The following is a 22754-nucleotide window of genomic DNA, read 5'->3' on the forward strand; positions in this document are numbered from 1 at the left end:
AAAAGGAGGGAATACTCAAACCACAAACATGACCCAAGAAGTATTGCTCACAAGAGCCCAAATGGCCGCTAAGGTTTTTGGAAACCTAAACAATACAACCATACAGGACCAGGATTTAGAAATTTTGTTCCATAACCTTGAGAAAGATAAGGCACAACAAGCCAAAATCTGGTGGGACCTAACTACCTTAAACAACTACATAACTACCGTAAGAATATGATTCCCAGAGGCTTGAGGATAAGGAAAACACCATCGTTTAACTATTCAGAAACCTTCAGTGAAGATTGGAACAACATTCTGTCAGAATGCTCAATAAAACTTATGAAGCTCATTACTGAACAAGAAAAAAATCAAACTAACAGAACTAGAAACCAAAATATCAGAAACAGAGGGTAAACTAGATGGCTTTTCAAACTCACCAGATTTTGCACTTCTCGAGACCCGCACCTCTCAATATATAGACAAGTTAGATAGAGCAATAGCCGAAACCAAAAAAACAAAATTTCAAAGAGATACACGAGACTATAGCTCCAACGAAGTCTACAATTGGAACAACAAAGACAGAAGTAGATCCAGACCTAAACCCATTCTTAAACAGCGGAGCCAACACAGAAGACAAAGAGACATACCACATAGAGTCAGCTTCAGCTCCACTGAGCCAGATTCAAATGACGGACTATCAGAGGATGATTCCATCAGAACCCGAACGAAATTTAACTACAGACAAGACACTAACCAATATCTATCAAAAAACGAAGAAGGAGGGGCGGCAAGAAACATAGACCGACAGGACCAGGTCCAAAGCCGTCACCTCCGATCTCGCAAATACCAGTCCTAGATATGAATGTCACAAACTTGTCATCCTGTACTCTCACATCACCACAAATCGAAGTACTCTCAATGGGAATGAATTTTGCTCCTAACAACAATTTTGACCCCTTCAACACCCTTCTCGATATCAACAAATTTATTCGGAACTTAACGATTAAGAGACACTTTCTCACACACGAACCTGAGACCCAGGAAGAAGAGAACACTTCCTCACTTTTCCCAATAACTCAATCACCAACAGAACATCCCGAAAATTTATATCAAGAGAGCCTTCAAACAACAAAGGATTTTTCATTTCAAGAACTAAAAACCATTGTTTGCCTGGACAGCTTACGTACGGAGGATCCGCATACACTTACCAACAACTGTATTGATTTCCACACAACCAATCCAAAATATTACCCTAAACAATCAAGGACTGAGTCCATGGATTGGTTCCAGTCCACGGTTGAAAAAGAACTTCAAAAACTATCCAACGAACTCAAAGAAACCAAAATTGAATTCAACCTTCCCCTCCGTTTAAAAAACGCAGTCAGATCACTTAAAAATAATAAAGAAATAATCATAAAAATGTCTGACAAGGGAGGAGGAATAACTGTAATGAATAGAACAGACTACAAAAACTCCATCCTAGATCTCCTATCAGACGAAAACACATATAAACGTCTAGATAACAATCCAACAGTAAGAATCCAGAACAAAATGAAGGATCTCCTAAAAGAGGGTGTCACAAAAGGTTTCATTAATCAAAAACAAGCAGATTATATCTTTGTGGAACAACCGATCACACCCATTTTTCACGCCCTTCCGAAGACTCACAAAAACCAGTTTCCTCCACCCATGCGACCCATCGTTTCGGGCATAGGCTCCATATTAGAAAAATTATCGGAGTGGTTAGACACGTTACTCCAACCATTAGCCCAACGAACGCCTGGGTTCATTAAAGATACCAGAGATGTCTTAACATATTTTCAGAACAGATTGTGGAACGAAGACGATGTGTGGCTGACCTGTGACGTTGTTGCACTATATACAAGTATCCCCCATGTGGTGTTATAGGTAAGAGAATCAAAAGTAGGTTACTAGGAGGTAATTTCATAACTCCCTCTGACACAGAAGATACATCTGATTTGCATAGGAAATGCAGATCTTTGGCCATCAAAGGATGTCCACTGTCTGACAAATGTTTAATTGGCTCTTTCCTCACCAAGGTGCGAGATGTGCTGATTAAGGATTTGTCACTAGGGCTGACCAAACATCCTGACCAAACATCTAAAGCTATGCAAATGGTTGCCTGTGGTGTGTCTGTCTGTGGACCAGGAGAAACATGGGAGAATGGCATGGTGTTCAAAGAAAGTATGATACATCAAGGCAAACCCCGTCATAATTTATATTTGTAATGACCCACATAGCTAGTTATGATCAGGGAAAATAGCCCTCATATATATGTCAAATTCAGATCCCTACCCTCAGAGGAACTACCTGGGATTGGCTATTGGCTAAAAACATGGGCCTATTATAGTGGTGTTTGATATGCCCTGGTTGGTAAATGTCTGCACAGGTGAATGCAGGTAATATTCTATTTCTAGGGGATTCCTGCAAGGACACATGATCACTTTTATGTTTCTCTATAGAAATACAACTGTGTAATGGGAGGAGTACCCTTTATTATCATATGAACAGCCTCCTCTCAGTGACATCACCAGCCAGTGAACTGGAGGGAAAAAACTGGGTTTAAAATGCCATGAGAAGTGAGGGTCAGGGTCAGTCGTTGGGGACCCATATCTCGGTTGGAGTGACTGCCCATATTTTCAGCTGTCCCCACAGCCAGGATATTGCCGCTGTACATCAGTAAGGTTTTGTTCTGTTTCTTTTATCCCTTTTATTTTCATAAACTGTTTGATTGCATTGTAACTGTATGTATATTTTTTATCTTTTATTCTGACAACTATTTTATGTATTGCACTGCACTATTGTGTATTAAATCTGAAATATTTATAAGTCTCTTCCTTGTAGTCTTACAGAACTTAATCTTCCGAAGGTGAGGAACGTTACCTGTATTTTATGTTCAATTTAGATAACCTGTGTTATAGGAACTGGTGTTAAGGGAACATAGAGACTTAGGCCCCTATTGCCTAGATAAGTATAGGTGGTGGTAGCATACTGTGGTATAAATTATTGGGGTGTTGGAAACTACGGGAGTAATTTAGCATAATCCTGTCATCTAGAGTAGGTGGGCGTGGATTTATGAGGTAAATTAATAAACTCAGTAGTGTAGTTCACCCCTGTGACGTGACCTGAGATCGGCGATCGTCACAGATTGGTGGCAGCGGTGGGATAGTGTTATTGTCATTTACACTGTTAAAGACGTTAAGTGTTTTGTTTAAGAAATTAACCTTTACACTTAAGGGCTGGAGTATCCTTGAAAAGAATACAACAGTCCACAAGGAAGAACTCAGTGCATACTATTTGTCAGCTAACATACACACGTGCAAAACAGTTTCCCTTCCCCTTCTTGTTTTTTCTTTTCTTTCTTTTATTTTTAAAAACCACTGATAAGATGGCAGAGGTGTATAGAAATAAGAGGAAAGATGAACTGCTAGTCCTCTGTGAGGAGAGAAGGCTGGACGGAATGAACAAAAGTAAAGCGGATCTGATCCAAGCATTGGTGGCAGATGATACACAGCTCCACCATTCCGTGGGACCAGAGCGGGAAACTTCAGCCTCAGAGGAACAGACAGGAGACTCTAGTCAGGATCTGGCTGGGCATGGCAGTACCAGGTCTCAAAACGGTATGGAGTCTTCTCTTTCTCTAATCCTCCAGCAGATGGGCAACTGTGATCCAGATATGCGAATGCAACTGGTGATGCAAGAGCGTCAAGCAGAGCGAGAAGCTGCACAACGTCAAGCAGAGCGAGAAGCTGCACAACGCCAAGCAGAGCGAGAAGCTGCACAACGCCAAGCAGAGCGAGAAGCTGCACAACGCCAAGCAGATCGAGAGTTTGCAGAACGTCAAGCGGAGCGACAGTATGCAGAACGCCAGGCAGAGCGGGAGTACCAGCTCAAGTTGACCCAAATGCAGCTGCCAAGTGCTTCATCCTCACCTCAGGGTGAGCCCACGGACACAGTCAACCTTAAACCCCGTCTAGAGCGTTTCCCTGTCATGGAGAAAGACGGTGATCTGGATGTTTATCTAAAAGGTTTTGAAAAGGTCTGCCGACAATTCCAACTGCCACCTGCAGACTGGGCTAAGTATCTGACTCCAGGGCTGAAAGGCAAAGCTCTGGAGGTGTTTGCAGCCCTGCCCACAACTATCGATCAAGATTATGAGGCTATTAAAAAGGCCTTAATCCAACGATTTAACCTCACCCCAGAGGTATACAGGAAGCGATTTCGGGCTTTGCAGCGCACGGGTACTGACAGTTACTCAGACCTGGCCGATGGACTAAAGAACCACTTCAGGCAGTGGACGGAGGGATTAGCTGTCAACACCTTTGAAGATTTGGAGGATCTGATGATCCTGGACCAGTTTCTCCACACCTGTCCTATGGAAGTACGACAGTTTATTTTGGACCGTGAGCCCAAGACCCTGGATAAAGCTGCCCAGATAGCGGATGTATATGCCGCCAACAGAGCGCCAGAGGCGCGAAAGCCTGCTGTTCCAGGCTGGAAAGGGGGAAAGCCCCCTATTAACACTTTTGCCCCTACTCGCAGATCACCAGGAGGTGTTGCCCCTGCCCCACTTCCCAGGCCTGCTGTTGATAATCGCAGGTGTTTTGGATGCAGCCAAGTGGGGCATATCAGCACTGCTTGCCCAGAGAAGAGGAAAACTACCCCTTTGCCCAAACCATCTATTTTGTCCCCAGCAGTTTTGTTTGTGGGTGGGAGGGAGAGGGCATCTTGTGACAATTTACAAGCGGTCACTGTGGGCAAGACGGTTACCATGGGACTGAGGGACACTGGTGCCGAAATGACTCTTGTCCACCCAGAGCTTGTTTCTTCAGAAGACATTATCCCAGGAAAAACTCTAACTGTTTCTGGAGTTGGTGGTCTGATCCCGGCCTTACCCATGGCACGAGTTTACCTGGATTGGGGGGCGGGAAGAGGGATGATGGATGTGGGAGTGACGGATAAAATCCCCACTAATGTGTTACTAGGAACCGATCTGGGACGTTTAGTCTCCAGATATATTTCTTCAGACCTTGAGGAGGACTCTAGCGTACTTGCTGCCCCATGTGTGTCACCGCAGGTAGTATATGATAATAATGAAACTGTCAATACTATGGAATGTGATGACCCTGTGTCCAGCAATGTTATAGACTTACATAATGTTACTGTGCTTAGTGATAGCCTAGACTCATCTAACAATGCATTGGATATAGACTGTATAACTAGCAATGATGTAGGTGATTGTATAGCGTCAGATAATGATTTGTGTGTAGATTTAGTAGCGGGAAACGTCATAAACATGCATGAAATCCCTGTCACATGCACACACACACCAGTTCACCAAGACGGGGAGAATGTTGTTTCCATTTCTCCTGTAACACGCAGTCAGGGTGCCTGTAACACAAACCTGTGTCTGGGTTCTGGGCCCCCTACTGTGTCTGCTGCAGAGGAAGTGGGGACAGCTGACAGCCCGCAGCCAGCGGCAGAAGTTAGTCAGAATGTGTTGCTATCAGCCAGTACAGACGCAGAATGTCAGTTGTTTCAGACGGCCCTACACACTGACGATAGTCTGCAGAAGCTGCGACAGCTGGCTGATCGGACCCCAGAGGAGGGGGACACTGAAAAAATAACCTGGGACCAGGGGAGACTGTATAGACAAAGTATTTCCACTGACCCCCAGCAGGATGTATTAAAAGACAGGCAACTAGTGGTGCCACGTCAGTTCAGGGAACAACTCCTGCGGGTGGCTCATGAGATACCACTAGCTGGTCACCTAGGGATAAGTAAGACTAAGAGTCGTCTAAAACACAACTTTTACTGGCCTGGCCTGGGGAATGATGTGACAGATTACTGCCGTTCCTGTATTGTGTGCCAAAGGATGGGGAAGTCGAGACCTGTGCACCGGGCCCCCCTCATTCCTTTGCCCATAATTGATGAGCCTTTTCGACGGATTGCTGTGTATCTGGCAGGGCCCTTGGCCATACCCAGCAGTTCTGGAAAGCGCTTTATCCTGACGGTAGTGGATTATGCCACACGTTACCCAGAAGCCATAGCATTATCCTCCATCAGGGCTGATAAGGTAGCAGACGCCCTTCTGACCATATTTTCCCGTGTAGGATTTCCCAGGGAGATGCTCACAGATCAGGGGACCCAGTTTATGTCAAATTTGATGCAGTGCCTCTGTAAGAAAATACAGGTGCAACACCTGGTGGCCAGCCCTTACCATCCTCAGACTAATGGTCTGTGTGAAAGGTTTAACGGGACCCTCAAGCAGATGCTACGAATGCTTGTGGCGTCCCAAGGGCGAGACTGGGAGCGTTATCTCCCGCACCTGCTATTTGCTTACAGAGAGGTACCGCAGGCATCAACCGGTTTCTCACCCTTTGAGCTCCTGTATGGAAGGAGGGTACGGGGACCCCTAGATCTCATGAAAGAAGCATGGGAGGGAGAATTGGTTACACCAGAGGTCTCTGTGATAGATTATGTCTTGAAATTCAGAGAGAGGATGCAGGAACTGACAGGCCTAGTACATGAGAACATGGTGCAGGCACAGGCAAGTCAGAAGAGGTGGTATGATAGGAATGCCCGAGAGAGAGTGTATGCGGTGGGTCAGAAGGTATGGGTACTGGTCCCTATGACCCAAAACAAACTCCAGGCGGCATGGGAAGGCCCATATCCAATTCATCAACGCCTCAACGATGTGGACTACGTAGTCACGATCGATCATGTTCGCAAGAAACACAAAGTTTTTCATGTGAATATGATCAAGGCGCATTATGACCGGGATATGTGCGCTCTGCCAGTCTGCAGTTTGCCAGAGGAGGGAGAAAGTGAAACACTGCTGGATTTAGTGGCTTCCGCAAAGGAGATAGGATCCATTGAAGATGCCGTAGTCAATTCACAGCTGTCTGAGGGTCAGAAGTTCCAGCTGCAGGAGGTACTTAACCCCTTCCTTGCCACTTTTACAGGGAGACCTGGGAGAACTCCGCTAGCAACTCACCATGTAGACACGGGGAATCACCAACCTGTTAGGCAAGCAGCTTATAGAGTTTCCCTAGAAGTAAGCGCTGACATGAAGAAGGAAATAGAGGAAATGTTAGGGCTGGGCGTGATCCAAGAGTCTCAAAGTGCCTGGGCATCACCTGTAGTGCTTGTCCCCAAAAAGGACAAGACAACCCGATTTTGCGTGGACTACAGGAAGTTGAATACCATCACTGTGTTTGATGCGTATCCAATGCCCCGCATAGATGAGCTTTTGGATCAGCTAGCCGGTGCCCGGTACCTAACAATTATGGATTTAAGTCGGGGGTATTGGCAAATCCCTATGTCCGTGGAAGCGCAGGAGAGGTCCGCTTTCATCACCCCCTTTGGACTCTATGAGTCCAAGGTAATGCCCTTTGGTATGAAAAATGCTCCTGCCACATTCCAGCGCTTGGTGAACAAGCTGTTAGAGAAGTTTGAAGGGTTTGCTGTCGCTTACCTGGATGACATTGCTGTATTCAGTCAGACCTGGGAGGATCACCTGACCCACCTGTCACAGGTGCTCAGGCGTATCCAGGATGCAGGACTGACCATCAAGCCTGGAAAGTGTCAAATCGGCATGACCGAAGTGCAGTACCTCGGGCACAAGGTGGGTGGAGGGACACTAAAGCCAGAGCCAGGAAAGGTTGATGCAATTTCTGCCTGGCCCACTCCTAAGACCAAAAAACAGGTTATGTCCTTTTTGGGGACCGCAGGATACTATAGAAAGTTTGTTCCTAACTATAGTTCCCTAGCAAAACCTTTGACAGACCTCACAAAAAAGAAACAGCCTCAAATAGTTAATTGGACTGCCGACTGCGAGAGTTCTCTGTCAGCTTTAAAAGCTGCCCTTGCTAGCTCCCCAGTCTTGCAAAGCCCGGATTTCACTCGTAAGTTTGTGGTGCAGACTGACGCCAGCGCCTATGGGCTAGGCGCAGTGCTCAGCCAGGTAAATCCAGAAGGGCATGAACATCCAATAATGTATTTGAGCAGAAAGCTTCTACCGAGGGAGGTTGCGTATGCCACTGTAGAGAAAGAATGTTTGGCCATTGTATGGGCCTTGCAGAAATTACAGGCATACCTCTATGGGCGCAGATTTACCGTAGTGACCGACCACAACCCACTTAGTTGGTTGCACAGGGTAGCAGGTGATAACGGGAAGCTGCTGAGATGGAGTTTAGCCTTGCAACAATATGATTTCACTATCCAGCACAAAAAGGGCAGTGAGCATGGCAACGCAGATGGGTTATCGCGCCAGGGGGAAGCTGCGGAGATCGGCTTGGGATATTGATGGCTATATCAATGATCCCATGCCATGTCTTAAGGGGGGAGGTGTGGTGTTATAGGTAAGAGAATCAAAAGTAGGTTACTAGGAGGTAATTTCATAACTCCCTCTGACACAGAAGATACATCTGATTTGCATAGGAAATGCAGATCTTTGGCCATCAAAGGATGTCCACTGTCTGACAAATGTTTAATTGGCTCTTTCCTCACCAAGGTGCGAGATGTGCTGATTAAGGATTTGTCACTAGGGCTGACCAAACATCCTGACCAAACATCTAAAGCTATGCAAATGGTTGCCTGTGGTGTGTCTGTCTGTGGACCAGGAGAAACATGGGAGAATGGCATGGTGTTCAAAGAAAGTATGATACATCAAGGCAAACCCCGTCATAATTTATATTTGTAATGACCCACATAGCTAGTTATGATCAGGGAAAATAGCCCTCATATATATGTCAAATTCAGATCCCTACCCTCAGAGGAACTACCTGGGATTGGCTATTGGCTAAAAACATGGGCCTATTATAGTGGTGTTTGATATGCCCTGGTTGGTAAATGTCTTCACAGGTGAATGCAGGTAATATTCTATTTCTAGGGGATTCCTGCAAGGACACATGATCACTTTTATGTTTCTCTATAGAAATACAACTGTGTAATGGGAGGAGTACCCTTCATTATCATATGAACAGCCTCCTCTCAGTGACATCACCAGCCAGTGAACTGGAGGGAAAAAACTGGGTTTAAAATGCCATGAGAAGTGAGGGTCAGGGTCAGTCGTTGGGGACCCATATCTCGGTTGGAGTGACTGCCCATATTTTCAGCTGTCCCCACAGCCAGGATATCGCCGCTGTACATCAGTAAGGTTTTGTTCTGTTTCTTTTATCCCTTTTCTTTTCATAAACTGTTTGATTGCATTGTAACTGTATGTATATTTTTTATCTTTTATTCTGACAACTATTTTATGTATTGCACTGCACTATTGTGTATTAAATCTGAAATATTTATAAGTCTCTTCCTTGTAGTCTTACAGAACTTAATCTTCCGAAGGTGAGGAACGTTACCTGTATTTTATGTTCAATTTAGATAACCTGTGTTATAGGAACTGGTGTTAAGGGAACATAGAGACTTAGGCCCCTATTGCCTAGATAAGTATAGGTGGTGGTAGCATACTGTGGTATAAATTATTGGGGTGTTGGAAACTACGGGAGTAATTTAGCATAATCCTGTCATCTAGAGTAGGTGGGCGTGGATTTATGAGGTAAATTAATAAACTCAGTAGTGTAGTTCACCCCTGTGACGTGACCTGAGATCGGCGATCGGGCGATCGTCACACCCCATCAGACTGCCTATGCTGCACTGACACATCATCTGGCTACACATAGCACTTTCACTAAAAATTTTCAAATGTACATACTAGATATTCTAATGTTCCTGATGACACATAACTTCTTTCAATTCGACAAAGATTTCTACCTACAATTAAGGGGGGTGTCAATGGGAGCAAAGTTCTCCCCGTCAATAGCCAACTTAACCATGGCATGGTGGGAGGAACAGTACATTTTCTCACTGAACAACCCATTTGGAGATAACATTGCTTGGTTTGGTAGATATATCGACGACCTCCTTTTCATCTGGAGGGGCGACACCTCAATTATCCCCAAATTTGTAGAATTTCTGAACTGTAACCCACACAACCTACAATTCACCTATAACCACGACAAAACAACAATAACATTTCTCGATCTAGTTCTAGAGGGAAAGGTAGGGTCTATCATAGAAATGAAAACCTATCGGAAACCAACCACAGCCAATACTTCATGCCAGAAGTAATCACTCAAAGAAAACCATCATGGCCATCCCCATAGGTGAAATGTACAGAGCAAAGAGAAACTGCAGCTCAGAAGCACGATATATGGTGGAACAACAACAGATACACTCAAGACTAAAAAATAGAGGATACCCCAACTGGTCACTGAACCGTGCAAATTATATCACTACAAAAATTCCCAGAGTCAATCTACTCAAACAATCAACTAAAAACAAGAAACTAGATCCAAATGTACCTGTACTAGTACTACAACAAAGTAACCAGTTCACACAAATCAAACAAATAATAAACAAGTACCTACCCATCTTGATGGAGGATGACGGACTCAGGACCATTCTACAAGGAGGTTGCAAGATAGTGGCTCGGAAAGCGCCCACATTGGGCAACACATTGTCTCCTTCTCTCTTCACTTCAGAGGAAACCAAAACCACCTGGCTAGAAAGCAAAGGTTTCTACAAATGTACCACTGTTCACACCACCAAATCCTTCTCCAACTCAAACAATTCTGAAACCTTCAAAATACAAAACTACATTAACTGCAATACCATCTCGGTAGTCTACATAATTGAATGTACCGCGTGCAGCCTGAAATACGTAGGGTGTACCAGCAGAAAACTAAAAACGAGAATCCTGGAACACTTAAGCTACATAAGGAACCCAAACATCTGTAACATATCTAATGCAGCCAGACACTTCATAACATGTCACAACAGAACAATAAAATCACTAATATGTTACGCCATAGAAAAAGTAAATTTTCCTAAGAGGGGCGGCGATTGGCAACACAAAATTCACCAAAGAGAGGCCTTCTGGATTTACAGACTGGACACCCGAGTCCCCAATGGCCTGAATTTAAGAAAGGAACTTATGTTCCACTATTAACCATCAATTACACACATCCAACAGTAATTCAACTGTTCACGTCAGACATATTCCTTATTATATTAGTGTCGAAAGGGAATAAAAAGACGAACGTTACTGATAGAACAATTCGCCTATTCATTAACCTTCCTGAACAACTGAACAATCCCCAACTTAAACACATCTCAGTCACATACAAACGACTATAGACAAAAGAGAAACAGAGTCTTTAGCCAGTATTATCAGAAATATCAATACAAAACTTTATTTAAATATGCAAAATGACAAACATTTAAAGGAATATATCAATTAGAAGAAACTCCAATAAAATGACATAGAGACAGAGCAGGAAAGCCAAGATGGATGTAGAAAGCCTCTATAAAGTATAGGTTTTATGGCAAGACCATCACTAGTGTATCATAACATGGTAATAACTCATCTCCTACTTTGACACTGTTAGAAAGGAATAAGTATTCCTAAAGACAAGCATTAGGAGATGTAAATAACGGGTCTAAACCAGGCCCTAATATAAAAATAACTATGATGATCTTACCCATAGGTGTTCTAGGCTAAGTCCTGATCGTCACTGTGTGCGCCCCGACGCGCGTTTCGCGAATGTCCGCTTCCTCAAGGGGGTGTAGTGTGTCTGACCAGGAGGCACCCTATATACCCTGTCTATCCAGGTGTATTCCATTACCTTCTATTCCACTCAAAAGTGTATGGCGCGCACCCGACGGCGAAACCGGAAGTGTGGCTTGCCCCACTTCCGTCCTCCAGCGCTGCGGCGCACATCCGGTCTCTGGTCGCGTACCAGAAGATCCGGACATGCGCACCGCACTATTGGAGGTACGGGCGTGGCCTCACCCAGTCCCGGCCGCGGACGTCAGGAGCGCGCACCCGATTGGGCGGAGCAGAGCGCAACAAAGTAAGTGAATTAAAAAATACCATGACCCATTCAATGTTGCAAGATCTATAATACTCGCGGTTCAGTGTAATCAGACCAACCAGGAGATACAGGTGTTTTGCATCTGATACATTATATTACATTTAAGAAAAGGCAGTTATAATTAGTACCTGACCAAAGTGAAAATCAAAAAACACACACATTGCTCGTATGGCATAAAAGGAAAAATTAGAAAAAAGGAAAAAGTGAAAAGGAAGGGGATGGAACATTCAATAATTGAAACGATGGATATTGACAAATGTGCCAATTGAATTGGATACCTGGGTAATTAGTTATATATGTTCCGCTACTGAAGTGGTATATTCAATAAACATCTACAGTTCGAAACGTTTAGTTTGACGTGACAAACATAAACATGCCAGTACCTCACATCTCATAATAACGAACCTTCGATATTGTAGGAACATAAATCTCCAACACATAAAAGTCCATGAAGAAGTGCACAAAAATATTAATAAATTAGAGACTGTTGCCAAGAAGGACAGTCATGTAAGGTTGTCTTTAGAAGCCCAGACAACTATAGGTGCTTACGTGAACATGAAAAGAGGAAGGTACACTAGTTACAGACCAAATAATATACAGCAGACTATTACAGCCAAGATCAGTCTTGTGAAATTATCTAAAAAAGGGGGGGGGACAGGTGACTATACAGTGCATTATACAGACATAAGAGCAATGTCATCAACAGGTTGCACACATGAAGTCCAGGGTATACACTGTCTGCATCGAAATTCACAGCCTTGAAGGGTCGTCAGATTATACGAAGTTTTGATTAGGAACACAAGGATGCCTTTACTGGAAACTGGTCAGTAAGTCTCATACCTACTAAAAAATATAAATGTTAAAAACTAAACACGCAAAAAATCCACAGTTTAAAAGTCATAAAATATTCTGCTGGCAGTGTGGTGGTTATAACTTCCTCATAGGAAGGGTGCAAAACTCAACTGTTCGTTGAGTCCAGCCGGTGACATGGATCCTAATTGCACAATCCACCTACATTCTTTTTGTGCTAGGACCTTCTTCACATTACCCCCCCTGATGCCACAACGGATGCGTTCAATCCCCCGAATTTTAAGGGATCTGGGACTACACCCATGATACGTTTTAAAGTGTCTGGGCAGGGTTTTGAGTTCAGTAGGGTCATCGATCGCTCCTGCTGCAATAATTTCTCGCACGTGTTCTCTAGTGCGTACGCGTAATTCCCTTGACGTCAGACCTATATAAACCTTTGGACACCCACAGACAGCGTAATACACTATATGTGTGGTACTACACGATATATAGTCTTTGATCTCAAAAGACTTGGTGCCATCCACTGATTCGAACTTGGTCGTTCTGCTGATATTGGGGCATGCAACACAGTTGCCACATGGGTAACAACCCTTTCTCTGTCCCTGAGTTCCAAAGAAGTTTGTTTTTTTGGGGATATAATGACTTTGAACCAGGATATCACGAAGGTTCCTACTCCGCCTGGCCGTCATCGTTGGTTTATCACTTAGACACCGGGACAGAGTGGGTTCAGACCTCAAAATTGGCCAGTGTCGCCCTAAGATGGTCCTCACTTCATCCCATCTACTGTTGTAGGTGGAGATGAATCTAACGACTGTGTTTCCCACTGTAGGGATCTTATTCCTCAGCAAATTTGCACGAGGGGTCTTTCTGGCTCTCCTGTACCCTGCCTTGATATACCTATTACTGTACCCCCTGTCTTCAAATCTATGTCTCAGATCCTGAGACTGGTTTTCGAACAGGTGGTCAGTGGAGCAGATCCGCCTCATCCTGAGGAATTGGCCAACTGGGATGGCAAACGACTAGTCTGGCAAACTTTTAGTAACATTACTCCATCAATGGTCTTTTCCTGAATTTTCTACAAGGTCCTCAATAGACATACATTTAGAGGCATAACAAGTATCACTTTCAAAATTAACAACAAGGTCATTGAATAAATAATAATAAAATAACAGAAACATTGAAAATTAAATAAAATAAAAATCACCTCCAACATTATGATCTCCAATAGTACCATCCTATTTTTAAACTACAAGTTGAACACAATAAAGATTTATTATTTTTGCTTCTTTCACAATATAACTTTATCATAGTCATATACCTATTTTAGGTACAAGTTTTTAGCCCACTATCCCCATGATCCCTATACCCCATTTCCATCACATTGCTTCCCATCTCCTACTCCTAGTTGGCGTAATCTATGAAATCTAACTGACCACCACGATAATACAACAATCACTGAAATGAGTAAATAAAATAAGAGGTATAAAATTATAAACATTAAAAAAGTATACAAATAAATAACTAATTACAAAAACAACAATCAAGTTTATCATTGTCAAGTTCTGTCTTGGTAATTATGTTAATTGCTATTACTTGATCTAGCATTACATTGCAACCTAACTATTACTTGTCTACACTTACACACAACTTAAATATAATCCTTCTACTTCTTTACCATATTGATATTCTTGCTACATCGCCTATAAATAATATAAAAAATATATACTTACAAAGAATCTATGTAGAACCCGGGATCTTCTTCCACAACGCACAGTAGTAGAGCTACTTCCGGTTTGCGTTCCACGAGACACAGGTGACACTGAAACGCAAATACAATAACAAGTCACGCTAGACCGGAAGTGATATTTATCCCATGACAGACTCAACAAGGAGTCATGCAGTTCAGCGCTACCTCAATCTGTAAACCTTTTTTCTCACATTAATAAAAAACAGATCGGACTGTTGTAAATTATACTAAGACCTCCCTCTATCAGTAAACTAAAAAAGTCGATGCAGGTTTACAAAACTAACTATGCGCCGATGCAAGTGGAACGCATAGTAAGCTAGACTTCCGGTTTGCGCTCCAGGAGATTGCAAGCACCTGGAACGCAATCAAATACATATGCAGTTACAGATAAATACACCAGACAAGCTAGTCAGTTAAATCTAGCCATGATTAAGAACGCAGGAAGCGTTTGAAACGCGTAGGCTCCTTCAATTGCCCTCACATCTCTCCTAAGCACCTCAGGACATCGCTCAGATTGATCCTGAATTTTAAATCATCTCTATTAAACTTGGAACAAGTTCCGTTTTATTTACAGCAACGCTGGATCCACCTCGTCCTTGTCTTCTACTCAACATATATCGCGTGCCGACGTGAGGATCCGTGCGGTGATTCAAAGTGCAAAATCGACACACTAAAGGTGAGCTGGAGGTTTCGTCTCCCCCTCTTGTTTCTACTATGTATATGCGACACCTGGAGGAGATATTCATCTATATGTCCCACCACTTCAGAGAATTACTAGTACAGAAGACAAAATAGAAGACGCACTTCGGCATATGGAAAACAAGTCCAGCCACAGAGGCTATCCAGTTTCTTCTCTTAACCCCTTTAGGACACAGCCTGTTTTGGCGTTGTGGACACAGATGATTTTTTAAAATCTGACATGTGTCACTTTATGTGGTAATAACTCCGTAATGCTTTTACCTATCCAAGCGATTCTGAGATTGTTTTCTCGTGACATATTGTACTTTAGGTTAGTGAAAAAATTTGGTCGATAAATTCAATATTTATTTGTGAAAAACTTTAAATTTTAGCAAAAATTTGAAAAAATTAGCATTTTTCTAAATTTAAATGTATTTGCTTGTGAAACAGATAGTAATACCACACAAAATAGTTACTAGTTAACATCCCCCATATGTCTACTTTATGTTTGCATCATTTGTTTTCACGTACTTTTATTTTTCTAGGACGTTACGAGGCTTAGAACTTTAGCAGCAATTTCTCATATTTTCAATAAAATTTCAACAGGCTATTTTTTCAGGGACCAGTTCAGTTCTGAAGTGGCTTTGAGGGCCTTATATATTAGAAAGTCCCCATAAATCACCCCATTTTGAAAACTGTACCCCTCAAGGTATTCAAAACCACATTCAGAAAATATGTTAACCCTTTAGGCGTTTCACAGGAATTAAGGCAAAGTAGAGGTGAAATTTACAAATTTCATTTTTTTTGCCGAAATTAATTTTTGATAAAAAAAAATCTGTAACACAGAAGGTTTTACCAGGGAAACGCAACTCAATATTTATTGCCCAGATTCTGCAGATTTTAGAAATATCCAACATGTGGCCCTAGTGTCCTAATGGACTGAAACACAGGCCTCAGAAGCAAAGGAGCACCTAGTGGATTTCGGGCCTCCTTTTTTTAGAATATATTTTAGGCACCATGTCAGGTTTGAGGAGGTCTTGTGGTACCTAAACAGTCGAAACCCCACCAAAGTGACCCCATTTTGGAAACTACACCCCTCAAGGCATTTTTCTAGGGGTATAGTTAGCATATTGACCCCACAGTTTTTTTGCAGAATTTAGTGGAATTAGTCTGTGAAGATGAAAATCACCTATTTTTCTGTGGAAACATAGATTTTTTTCATTTTTACAAGGAATAAAGGAGAAAAAGCACCCCAAAATTTGTAAAGCAATTTCTCCCGATTACGGCAATACCCCATATGTGGTCGTAAACTGATGTTTGGACCCACAGCAAGGCTCAGAAGGGAGGGAGCGCCTTTTGGTTTTTGGAGCGCAGATTTTGCTGGATTGGTTTTCAGTGCCATGTCGGGTTTGCAAAGCCCCGGAGGGACCAAAACAGTGGAAACCCCCCAAAAGTGACCCCATTTTGGAATCTACACCCCTCAAGGAATTTTTCTAGGGGTGTAGTGAGCATTTTGGCCCCTCAGGATATTTTTTAGAGCTAAGGTGACCAAAAAACAGCGATTTTGGCGCTTTAAATTCATTATTTATTACAGTGTTCACCGTTCGCAATAAATGACGTTTTAATTTATTCTGCCGGTCGGTACGATTACGCCGATACCATATGTGTATAGTTTTTTTTAAGTTTTGCAGCGTTTGCACAATAAAATTAAGTTTCTATAAAATTATTTATTTTCTGGGACACGCTATTCTGAGCCGTAACTTTTTTATTTTTTCGTCAAAAAAGCTGTGGGAGGTCTTGTTTTTTGCAGGACGGGTTGTAGTTTTTATTGGTACCATTTTGGGGTAAATGCGACTTTTTGATCACTTTTTATTCTATATCTTGGGAGGGGTGGTGACCAAAAAATAGCGATGCTGACAGTTTTCCGTTTATTTTGTTTGAATCGTTCACCGTGCAGAAAAATTAACATTATAGTTTCATAGATTGGGTCGTTACGAACGCGGCAATACCAAATATGTGTACTTTTTTTTAACGTTTTCATTTTTTCCCTATAATAAATGACTTATTATAGGAAAACAAAACCTTTTATTTTTACACTTTTATAAAAGATTTTTATTAACTTTTTTAACTTTTTACACTTTATATTTTTGTTTATTAACTTTTTTTTTACTTTTTACACTTTCTTTTTTTGACCTGCAGCTCTGATCGCTGCTAGAATACATTACACTACCTAGTGTAATGTATTCCAACTGTTAGTGTGACGTCACAGTCACTCTGACAGTTGGTCTACGAGGATCAGCAGAGGCTGATCCTCATAGGCTGACATACATGGCAGACCTGGGGGCCGTTGTCTGGCCCCCGGGTGCCATCACAAGCATCAGAAGCCCCCACGATTGCATGGGGGCTGCTGATGCGCTACAAACCCGCTACATGCGGAGATCGCAATCGAGCCCCACATGTAACGGGTTAATTGCCGAAATCAGCGGCGATGAGCCGCTGAACGGCAACACTGGAGAGTCGCCGACAGTGTGCATCGGGAACGACACAGTGACTTCCTGTCACTCTGACAGGAAGCCTATCAGGACCAGCCGAAGGTTGGTCCTGATGGGCTTCCGTCCATGGCAGACCCGGAAGCCATTGTTTGGCTTCCGTTTGCCATACTAACTATCGGCAGACCCCGCGATTTCGGACAGGGGTCTGCCGATATGTTGGAAACCCCTAAAATTCGGCGATTGCACCCGCCGAATTTAAGGGGTTAATGCGCCGAAATCAGCGACAAAGGTCCGCTGGCCTGCAAGAGGGGAGTGTCAGCTGTCGTACTCAGTAACTGTACGTCCTCGTGCGGGAAGTAACCTCCCGCGAGGACGAACAGTTACGTCCTGGTGCGGATAGGGATTAAACGACAAAGAGAAACTGTAAATAAGATCAGTAGAGATACAGTATTGACTGCTAAAAATCGCATCATAAAAACCTGCCCGCATACCATTAGTCACTACATACACTACCGTTCAAAAGTTTCGGGTCACCCAGACAATTTTGTGTTTTCCATGAAAACTCACACTTATATTTATCAAATGAGTTGCAAAATGACTAGAAAATATAGTCAAGACATTGACAAGGTTAGAAATAATGATTTTTGTTTGAAATAATAATTTTCTCCTTCAAACTTTGCTTTTGTCAAAGAATGCTCCATTTGCAGCAATTACAGCATTGCAGACCTTTGGCATTCTAGCTGTTAATTTGCTGAGGTAATCGGGAGAAATTTCACCCCATGCTTCCAGAAGGCCCTCCCACAAGTTGGATGTTGATGGGCACTTCTTGCGTACCATACGGTCAAGCTGCTCCCACAACAGCTCTATGGGGTTGAGATCTGGTGACTGCGCTGGCCACTCCATTACAGATAGAATGCCAGCTGCCTGCTTCTTCCCTAAATAGTTCTTGCCTAATTTGCAGGTGTGCTTTGGATCATTGTCCTGTTGTAGGATTAAATTGGCTCCAATCAAGCGCTGTCCACAGGGTATGGATGGCATTGCAAAATGGAGTGATAGCCTTCCTTATTCAAAATCCCTTTTACCTTGTACAAATCTCCCGCTTTACCAGCACCAAAGCAACCCCAGACCATCACATTACCTCCACCATGCGTGACAGATGGCGTTAGGCACTCTTCCAGCATCTTTTCAGTTGTTCTGCGTCTCACAAATGTTCTTCTGTGTGATCCAAACACCTCAAACTTCGATTCGTCTGTCCATAACACTTTTTTCCAATCTTCCTCTGTCCAATGTCTGTGTGCTTTTGCCCATATTAATCTTTTCCTTTTATTAGCCAGTCTCAGATATGGCTTTTTCTTTGCCACTCTGCCCTGAAGGCCAGCATCCCGGAGTCGCCTCTTCACTGTAGACGTTGACACTGGGGTTTTGCGGGTAGGATTTAATGAAGCTGCCAGTTGAGGACATGTGAGGCGTCTATTTCTCAAACTATAGACTCTAATGTACTTGTCTTGTTGCTCAGTTGTGCAGCGGGGCCTCCCACTTCTCGCTCTACTCTGGTTAGAGCCTGTTTGTGCTGTCCTCTGAAGGGAGTAGTACACACCGTTGTAGGAAATCTTTAGTTTCTTGGCAATTTCTCGCATGGAATAGCCTTCATTTCTAAGAACAAGAATAGACTGTCGAGTTTCACATGAAAGCTCTCTTTTTCTAGCCATTTTGAGAGTTTAATCGAACCCACAAATGTAATGCTCCAGATTCTCAACTAGCTCAAAGGAAGGTCAGTTTTATAGCTCCTCTAAACAGCAAAACTGTTTACAGCAGTGCTAACATAATTGCACAAGGGTTTTCAAGTGTTTTCTAATCATCCATTAGCCTTCTAACACAGTTAGCAAACACAATGTACCATTAGAACAATGGAGTGATGGTTGCTGAAAATGGGCCTCTATACACTTATGTAGATATTGCATTAAAAACCATACATTTGTAGCTAGAATAGTAATTTAGCACATTAACAATGTATAGAGTGTATTTCTGATTAATTTAATGTTATCTTCATTGAAAAAAACTGTGCTTTTCTTTCAAAAATAAGGACATTTCTAAGTGACCCTAAACTTTTGAACGGTAGTGTATGTACTGAGCTTGGTCCTGGTATAGTATATATGTACTGAGCTTAGTTCTAGTGCTGTATTTATGTACTGAGCTTTGTTCAGGTACTGTATATATGTACTAAACTTGGTTCTGGTGCTGTATATATGTACTGAGGTTGGTTCTGGTGCTGTATTTATGTACAGAAGTTTGTTCTGGTGCTGTATTTATGTATTGAGCTTGGCTCTCGTGCCGTATATATGTATGAGCTTTTTTCTAGTGCTGTATTTATGTACTGAGCTTTGTTGTGGTACTGTATTTATGTATCAGCTTAGTTCTGGAGCTGTAATTATATAGGATATATTTATAATAACAAAATTACAGGGCAGATGGAATTGTTTTCAATTCATTGTATATTTAATGGGAACCTGTCTGTGAGGTTTAACCCCTTGAACCGCCACCTTGCGGTAATACATGACCTGACAATATTTCCAAATGTATGATTTTTTTCAGATGCAGCAAAATCTATAAAATAAACTTTTAAAACTGTGCATACTATATGCGAATTACGCATTAAAGGGTCATGGGTCGGTGCCGCTATCCTGAAGTGTCACATAGTCCTGCCTCCAAACCCATCTTTCCATGTTTGGTTGACATCCCCCTGGCTGATACATCTTTCTCGGATGCGCCATTGCCATGTACTACTTGGGGGGCTGTGTTGCACTATACACATGGTGAGCTGTGTGGCACTATATTCAAAGGGGCTATGTGGCTCTACTAAGGGTGGGCTGTATGGCACTATCTACTAGGGGGAGGGCTGTGGCTCTATCTACAGGGGGTTGTGTGTGCCACAATCTACAGGGGTCTGTGTGTGGCACTATCTACTAAGGGGGGGGGGCTGTGTGGCACTATCTACTAAGGAGGGGCTGTGTGGCACTATATACAAGGGAAGGGGGCTGTGTTGCACTATATACAGGGGGAGCTGTATGGCACTATATACAGGGGGGCTTTATGGCATTATCTACAACGGGGAGGTGGGGGGGTGTTATCTACAAGTGGGGTGTGACACGCTCTACAGGCGTGGCTGTATAGCACTGTCTACAGCGGGGCTGTATGGCACAATCTATCGTGGCACTGTACATAAGGGAGGCTGTGTGTGGCAACTGGGGGGGTCACTCAAGTGTATGCTATGGGGCCCAGTATTTCCTACTTACGTCCCTGCCTGTATGTGTACATGTGTTTCTGTGCATGTATACATGTTCCTGTGTGTTTATATATGTACCTTTACATATTTCTACATGTTCCAGTATGTGTTTGTGTATATATATATATATATATATATATATATATATAAAATGCTATTATTTTTTTGCCTGCGATGTCTAAATATGTGCCTTTATTTATGTACAGATGTAGCCATCTATATCTTTACTTTAAATGCATTAAATACACAGTGTCAAGCAACTTTAACTTGACTTTTTTATTTGATTTTCAATGGATTTTGTTATGTAATATCAAGCTGCAGCAAGTTACCAGAGTCAAGCTAGAGATGACTATATCTGTACAGTAAATACTGTATGTGGTTCACTTTTGGTTTGTGGAGGGCAGCAAGAGAGAGTCCTGTACAGGGCACCATCCAACTTAAGGCCGTCCCTGCTTAGACTTATAGTTTATGTAGCGCTGCAGCCATTTCTGAACAGTGCTGAGGGAAACAGCAGATCCATGGCACAAGTGGAGAGCACCAGGTAAGGTATGTATTATTTTACAATGTTGTATGTCACAGTCCCCGGACCAGATGGTCTCTTCAATTGTATCTGCATCCTTAGGATGCAAATTCAATTTAATGTTCAGGCGAGGCAAGTAACCCATCAGTTCCCTTTCTCGTCATTTGGCGCTTTTCTTGTGGCTCAGACGGCGCGAATAAGTCATCGCGCCATCTGGCATTGTTCCATTCGAGCAGGCCCGATCAGAAAAAACCAGGCCTGCATCAACGGCAAGCGTAAATGGTGATCCCCAGCCGACACTTGTAATTCTTTGTGCGGGGATTCCTTTGTTACTAAAGGAGTCCAGCACTAGATTCATAGCGGCACATGCACCCGAGATGCGCCAAAATTCTGGCGCATCTCAGGTGATCCTATGCCACTTACAAGGCTCAGTAAAATGAGCAGTGACAGCTCTAAGTGGTCATCGGTTAGTTTACATCACGTGGTGGCCAGTTACCGAAGTTCATTTAAAAGTAGGCCAATGACCCGGGGATAAACTGGGACCATAAGATGTAAACTAATCAATGACCACTTAAAGGTGTCACTGCTTAGTTAACGGTCACAGGAAGGCAAGTATGATAACGGTTTTGCTTTTTTATTTATTAGTGTTACTAATGTATTTTTGTGTTTTTTTATAGGTTTGGTTGTTGGACTTCTTCGGATTCGAGGACTACTTCAATGACAGTGTTTTTATTTTTATTATTATAATGAGGGTTGTTAGGGGGTTTATTTTGATAAAATATTTTTAATGTGTTGATGCTTTTTTTTTTTTTTTTCATTATTACTACTGCCTCTGTTAGACAGCATCCATTACTAAGGCAGGACTTTGTGTTAGCCGGTGAAAAGACTACCAGTAACCCTCCCCCATTTTTACACCGACACCCACCGCCATCAGAGGTACTAGGAAGAAACGTGTACGATTCACCGGCTAACAATAAGGCTTAGTGATGGATGCGGTCAATCAGCCAGCGGCCATTACTAAGGCATATTCATAAAATTAAAATGAAACACAGAATAAACATTTTACTGAAATAAAAAACCTACACAACCCTCGTTAACAATTTTATTAAAAATAAAAAACGCTGTAATCAAATTAGTCCTCGAATCCGAAGTTGTACAAAAACCGAACCTGTAAAAAAACAAATCAAACACAAAAAAAAAAAACATTAGTAACACATACAATAGCAAAACAATTATTGCTTACCTTTCCTGGGTCCAGCGCTGGAGATGCAATGTCAGTGAGCTACGC

The sequence above is a fragment of the Rhinoderma darwinii genome, chromosome 8 (genome assembly GCF_050947455.1).
Source record: "Rhinoderma darwinii isolate aRhiDar2 chromosome 8, aRhiDar2.hap1, whole genome shotgun sequence".
NCBI classification, from domain to species: domain Eukaryota; kingdom Metazoa; phylum Chordata; class Amphibia; order Anura; family Rhinodermatidae; genus Rhinoderma; species Rhinoderma darwinii.